Here is a 6,813-nt window from a genome sequence, read left to right on the forward strand (position 1 = left end):
CATCATTAACTTCCTCTCTAGTTGGTGCAGGCACCACAGAAACATTTTCTTGAGCCGCGCCACTTTCCGGTTCAAGAGGAAGTACCTCATCAAGTTCTACTTTCCTCCCACTTACTTCTTTCGAGAGAAACTCTTTCTCTAGAATGGATCCATTCTTGGCAACAAAGCTCTTGCCTTCGGATATGAGGTAGAAGGTATACCCAATAGTTTCCTTAGGGTATCCTATGAAGGCACATTTTTCTGACTTTGGTTCGAGCTTTTCAGGTTGAAGTTTCTTGACATAAGTATCGCATCCCCAAACTCTTAGAAACAATAGCTTAGGTTTCTTCACAAACCATAATTCATACGATGTCGTCTCAACGGATTTCGACGGAGCCCTATTTAAAGTGAACACGACAGTCTCTAAAGCATAACCCCAAAATGATAGCGGTAGGTCGGTAAGAGACATCATAGATCGCACCATATCCAATAGAGTGCGATTGCGACATTCGGACACACCATTACGCTGAGGTGTTCCAGGCGGCATGAGTTGTGAAACAATTCCACATTTCCTTAAGTCCGTGCCAAATTCGTGACTCAAATATTCTCCCCCATGATCTGATCGTAAGAACTTTATTTTCCTGTCACATTGATTCTCAACCTCACTCTGAAATTCCTTGATTTTTTCAAAGGTCTCAAACTTGTGTTTCATTAAGTAGACATACCCATATCTACTCAAGTCATCACTGAGGGTGAGAACATAACGATAGCCACCGCGAGCCTCAACGCTCATTGGACCGCACACATCAGTATGTATGATTTCCAATAAGTTGGTCGCTCACTCCATTGTTCCGGAGAACGGAGTCTTGGTCATTTTGCCCATGAGGCATGGTTCGCACGTGTCAAATGATTCATAATCAAGAGACTCCAAAAGTCCATCTGCATGGAGTTTCTTCATGCGTTTGACACCAATGTGACCAAGGCGGCAGTGCCACAAGTATGTGGGACTATCATTATCAACCTTACACTTCTTGGTATTCACACTATGAACATGTGTAACATCATGTTCGAGATTAAACAAGAATGAAACATTGACCAGCGGTGCATGACCATAAAACATATCTCTCATATAAATGGAACAACCATTATTCTAGGATTTAAATGAGTAGCCATATCGCATTAAACGAGATCCAGATACAATGTTCATGCTCAAAGCAACTAATCCCGTAGGTAAATGTAGAGGCAGCGTGCCGACGGCGATCACATCGACCTTGGAACCATTCCTGATGCGCATCGTCACCTCGTCCTTCGTCAGTCTCCGCTTATTCCGTAGCTCCTGTTTTGAGTTACAAATATGAGCAACCGCACCGGTATCAAATACCCAGGAGCTACTACGAGCGTTGGTTAGGTACACATCAATAACATGTATATCACATATACCTTTGGCGTTGTCGGCCTTCTTATCCGCTAAGTACTTGGGGCAGTTCCACTTCCAGTGACTGTTTCCTTGCAATAAAAGCACTCAGTCTCAGGCTTGGGTCCATTCTTTGGCTTCTTCCCGGCAGCTTGCTTACCGGGCGCGACAACTCCCTTGCCATCCTTCTTGAAGTTCCTTTTACCCTTGCCTTTCTTGAACTTAGTGGTTTTATTCACCATCAACACTTGATGTTCCTTTTTGATCTCCACCTCCGCTGATTTCAGCATTGAATATACCTCAGGAATGGTCTTTTCCATCCCCTGCATATTAAAGTTCATCACAAAGCTCTTGTAGCTGGGTGGAAGTGATTGAAGGATTCTATCAATGACTGCATCATCCGGGAGATTGACTCCCAGCTGAGACAAGCGGTTGTGCAACCCAGACATTTTGAGTATGTGCTCGCTGACAGAACTGTTCTCCATCTTACAACTGTAGAACTTGTCAGAGACTTCATATCTCTCGACTTGGGCATGAGCTTGGAAAACCATTTTCAGCTCTTGGAACATCTCATATGCTCCGTGTTTCTCAAAACGCTTTTGGAGCCCCAGTTCTAAGCTGTAAAGCATGCCGCACTGAACCAGGGAGTAATCATCACTATGCGACTGCCGATCGTTCATAACGTCTTGAGTTGCTGGGAAAACAGGTGCGTCACCTAGCGGTGCTTCAAGGACATATGCTTTCTTGGCAGCTGTGAGGATAATCCTCAGGTTACGGACCCAGTCCGTGTAGTTGCTGCCATCGTCTTTCAGCTTGGTTTTCTCTAGGAACGCGTTGAAGTTGAGGGCAACATTAGAGTGGGCCATTTGATCTACAAGACATATTGAAAAGTTTTAGACTATGTTCATGATAATTAAGTTCATCTAATCAAATTATTTAATGAACTCCCACTCAGATTGACATCCCTCTAGTCATCTAAGTGATACATGATCCGAGTCAACTAGGCCGTGTCCAATCATCACGTGAGACGGACGTTTTCCTGGGATCGCCCCCTCTTCAAGAAATATGGGCTTCTCCTAGAAGAAAACAAAAACAAATGGGCCTTAAGATGGATAGGCTTTTGTATCGACCCAGTCGGCTGCCCGTGTTTTGTACTGGAGGGCCTTGTGCTAGAGGCAGCACGAGACACTCTCCAGCTTATTTCCCATTCGAAAGAAAAAAGAGATGCCTCCAGCTTATGGCTACTCATCGGTAACCTTTTTCAACTTGGCATCCACCAAATTAGAGGATGCGATACTGTATGCACACACTCACACTGGTCACATAGCGCGGCAAAGTGAAGTGTCAAATAACAGGCCTACAATATACTTACTAGATTGTGAAGGTTCACAGGCTAGTCAACATTTACATTAAACTAAGCTTCAGAAGATACAATATGCATACTAACATTCAGAAGAACAAAAGTTTAGCATGTTTATGCATCTCAATGACTTACCATACTATAACCAATACAAAGTTGTGATAAGGTGTGGAAATAAAGAAAATCGCTCGATGCTTCTCTGAGCAAAGGGCCTCCCTGCGCACCCATTAATTTATTGGGCATGCTTGTTTCTTATCAATGTTGAGAGCACTTTCAGCATGTTGGCAACTCCACAGCTAGCTAGTTGCCTCATCTGGCAATTGATGCTGACACATTTACAGCAAACACATGAGGCAATATAGATGACTCAACTCTCCCACCTAGCTCTCCCACCTTGCGCCGGTGGCCACTCCGGCCCCGGCGGCCACAAGCCCCTACAAGTGGCCACTCAGGCCCTGGTAGCCACCCCTCTCTTCAACATGGTGCCTTTTGCCCTAAACTTTGATCGTGGGAATAAGTTTCAAGCGGATATGAAGGCCAAGTTTGGTCACCCGGTGGTCTTCTCCCCGGGTTTTCGTCAAAAGGAATTCACCATGGTGGTTTCATTTAGCCGTGCCTTTTTCAGACTTAATGTGCACACGGTTAGTGTCTCTCTTCTTGCCATGTTTGGGGGTTATGCACAAGGTTTTCGTGTTCGATTCTAGAAGGATAGGTCTTTCAAGTTCTCGGTTGCCTCAAAAGCAGTGGGTTTTGAGATCTATAATGCGGGTAATATTGTTGAGAAGGATTTTGAATTGGTCTTTAATCTTTGGAACTTCGGGGGCCCGAATTGGCAACGGGAAGAAGCTCTATACTATGACGAGCTAGACAAAGAATGGACCTTAGTGGGTAGATCCGGCAAGGCCGTTGTTCCTCACTCCGGTGATCACCGGAGCTATTCCACGATGGTCCGAGATGGTAGATCGGTTTTCGATAGATTATCGGCACCCATTCATGAGGGCTCTAATCAAGGTCTTAACAATAATTCATTGTACGTTAATTCTGGTCAAGTCAGGCCTCAGATGGAGCACCAGGTCATGCAACATTCTCTTGCACGTAATCACGTGGTTTTCCATGCATGCGGGGCCAACGGTCACCTGGCCCGCTTTTGCACCGCTCCGAACCTTCTTGGGCTTTGGCCGTTTATTCCATTTGCTTCTTTCCCGAGCCCACCTGCAGAGGCTTGGGCCGAAGGAGAGGTGGAATCTTGGTTTCGATGTATTGGGCCAGCGGCACAGATTTGGCAGGTGCCTTCATTTAAGGAGTTTGTCAAGGATTTTTTCCCAAACTTCCAGCCGAGACCGTCGCTTGCCTCCTCGCCTTCCACTTCACTTTCCTTCTTTGCTACCAACTCTGCTTCTGCCTCGACAGGTTCGCCGCCACTGCCATTGCTGTCAGACAGGGCACTGGTTGCTCCCTTGCCGGAGTCGGCGTTGATGGCCAATATCCCCATTGACCCTCAACCATTCGTTCCACATGGCTTTCAGATTCAGGTGATTGAAGGCCGCAATGGGGTTTCTCGCGTGATTGTTCCTCATCGCCCAAGAAGGCATGAAGAGTGGGCGATTGCCAGTATCCACCCGCATCCAGATGAGGTATTTTTCCCAAATGTGCATGAAGTTCTTGAAGAGTTTCTTCGGGGAGTTGCGCAAGTAGGTGTTAGAGAAATCCAGCCATGTCCTTTTGGGGAAGCTTATGTCAAGTTCACGCATGTCAGAGATAGAGATAGGCTCATTCAGCAGGGCCCGCATGCATTTGGCGATGTTTTTATTTCTTTTACGAAGCACAGTCAAGGAAGGAATTGGCGCCGGGTTAATTTCAATAGAACTTGTTGGTTGCTGTTTGTGGGGGTCCCCTTTGATTTCTGTAACACTGAGGATATTGCCTCTGCGATTTCAAAGTGGGGCAAGATCATTAGTTGGGAGAAAGAAGATGCCCTGAAGGGGAAGATCTTGGTCAAAGCTAGAGTCATAGAGCTTGGTGATATCCCTAAAAGTATAAGATGGTCTGAAGGAGAACAGTTTGAGGAGGAATCCTGGACCTGCTCTGTTGAAGTTCTTCTTGAGGAAATGTTGGGTGGTGGGCCTGCAGATGAGGACCCTTTTCCACCTGAGGGTGTAGACCCACACCCAGTGCCCCAGCCTGCTAATGATTTCCCAGGTTTTCAACGACTACATATTCACAATATTCAAGCTCCTAATGATGACTGGGATGATTGGGAAGAACAAGCAGAGCAAGAGGATCACTGGGCTTTCCCACAACCAGCTCCTGTCCTTCCTCAGCAGCCTCAAGTTGAAATTCCAGCTCTGGCAGAAGATGGGGCACCAAACAGTAGCATTACTACTACTGTATCTCTATCTGATGGTTTACTTTCGTTGACCCACTCTGCCAGTGAAGAGGTCAACCAAGGTGTTCAGGTCCCTCCAATTGGTCAGGGGCTCCTTAACATTGCCTTGGCTTATAATGCAGTTGGAGAAGAGGATGGTGTACAGGTGCTGCAGCCAAATGCTGATCAGCCACAAAATGTGATCATGCATCATGCTGAACTGACCCTCAATGTGGTTGCCGAAGAACAGCAAATTCTACAGCCAGTGGTTGCTGTAGCTCAACAAAACCTGCAGCCTGTTCCCACTTCAGACATGCCCTCTACTGTCAGAGATATTGAAGCTTCTGGCACTTCTTTGCCCACTGTGCACTCAGACAAGCAACCTGAAAATTTGAAGGAAGCTCCTCACACTGATAATAGTGCAGTGCCATTGGATGTTGCTGGCAGTGATATTGTTGCAGATTCTATTCCTTCACATCAAGTTCATATTCCAGATATCAAGGGCAAGGCTGATGTTCCAATCCCTCACATTGGTTCCTCATCTGAAGCAAACCCTAAAGGTAACTATGGGTCCTTCTCTTTGCCAGGTTCTCCTTCTTTGCTTGAAATACATACATTGGCTCAAGATCATGCTTTGCAAGTCATTGATGGTTCACATTTAATTTCTGAAGAAGGGCTAGTGGATACAACACTTTGCACCAGCAACCCAAGGAGCTACCCCAACTTTCAAAATAGATATTCCAGTAAGTTGGTTTAACTTCATAATTCATTTGCTATTGACACCTGACAAGTTTGGTTGGACCATGCATTTGCTCAAGTCTGATATCTGGAAATTGTTGACTGCTAATTGTGAGCAAGAAGAAACTCTGCTTTTTCATATACCTGATGGATGTACAACTTCTCAGGCACCTACATGTAAGTATTTCATCCTGGGTCTGGGCAAGGAAAATGAAGGTATTAGTCCTGCTGCTCATTCTTCCACTAGGGCAAGTAGTCCTCTTCAGCAGGTGTCCCCAAATAAAGTCCCGCCACTTGGAGAGGCCATCTCAAGGAAAAGGAGGGAGAAAGAACCTATGGTGGAAACAGAGGTAAGAAGAAGTGACAGGATCAAAAAGGATAATAATGGCTATAGAAGGAAATCATGTGATGCTAAATCTTGTTTACCATGTAATGCTATACCTCCAATTATTCACAATTCAGTTGTTAAAAACTTGTCTAAAGCTTTCTGTAAGGTTGCTGAGGAAGAGGTACAGGAAAAGCTGTCCAAGAAACCTAAGAAGAAGGGACAGGAAGAGGTGGCTAAGGTGTCCAAGGCCACTGCAAAAGCAGTCAAGTCTAGGCCTGTGTGATGACGTGTCTTCAACATCAGCCTGTGATAGATAGCAGAATGGCCTGCTATTCTCTTTTGGGAAATATTTGTCTTATGTATGCAGTCAACTGTAATGTTAGCAACTACTGCACACTGCTTGTTTACCCTAGATGGCACCTTTTGTATGTTACCTGCACTTTGCTGCTGTGTCAGCTCTGGTATCTCCTTGTGGAAGGGACTACTTCTCTATCTGATGCTATGGAAGCTTCTGGACCACATTTCTGGTTGTCTAGGTTTTCTTGGTCATATGCTTCTATGACATGCTGGAATGTTTCCCCTTGCTATAGGTGCTTTGTCCTTTATATGGATCCCAATAACATTGTGGC

Source organism: Triticum urartu, chromosome 2, assembly GCF_003073215.2.
Source record: "Triticum urartu cultivar G1812 chromosome 2, Tu2.1, whole genome shotgun sequence".
In the NCBI taxonomy this organism is placed as follows: domain Eukaryota; kingdom Viridiplantae; phylum Streptophyta; class Magnoliopsida; order Poales; family Poaceae; genus Triticum; species Triticum urartu.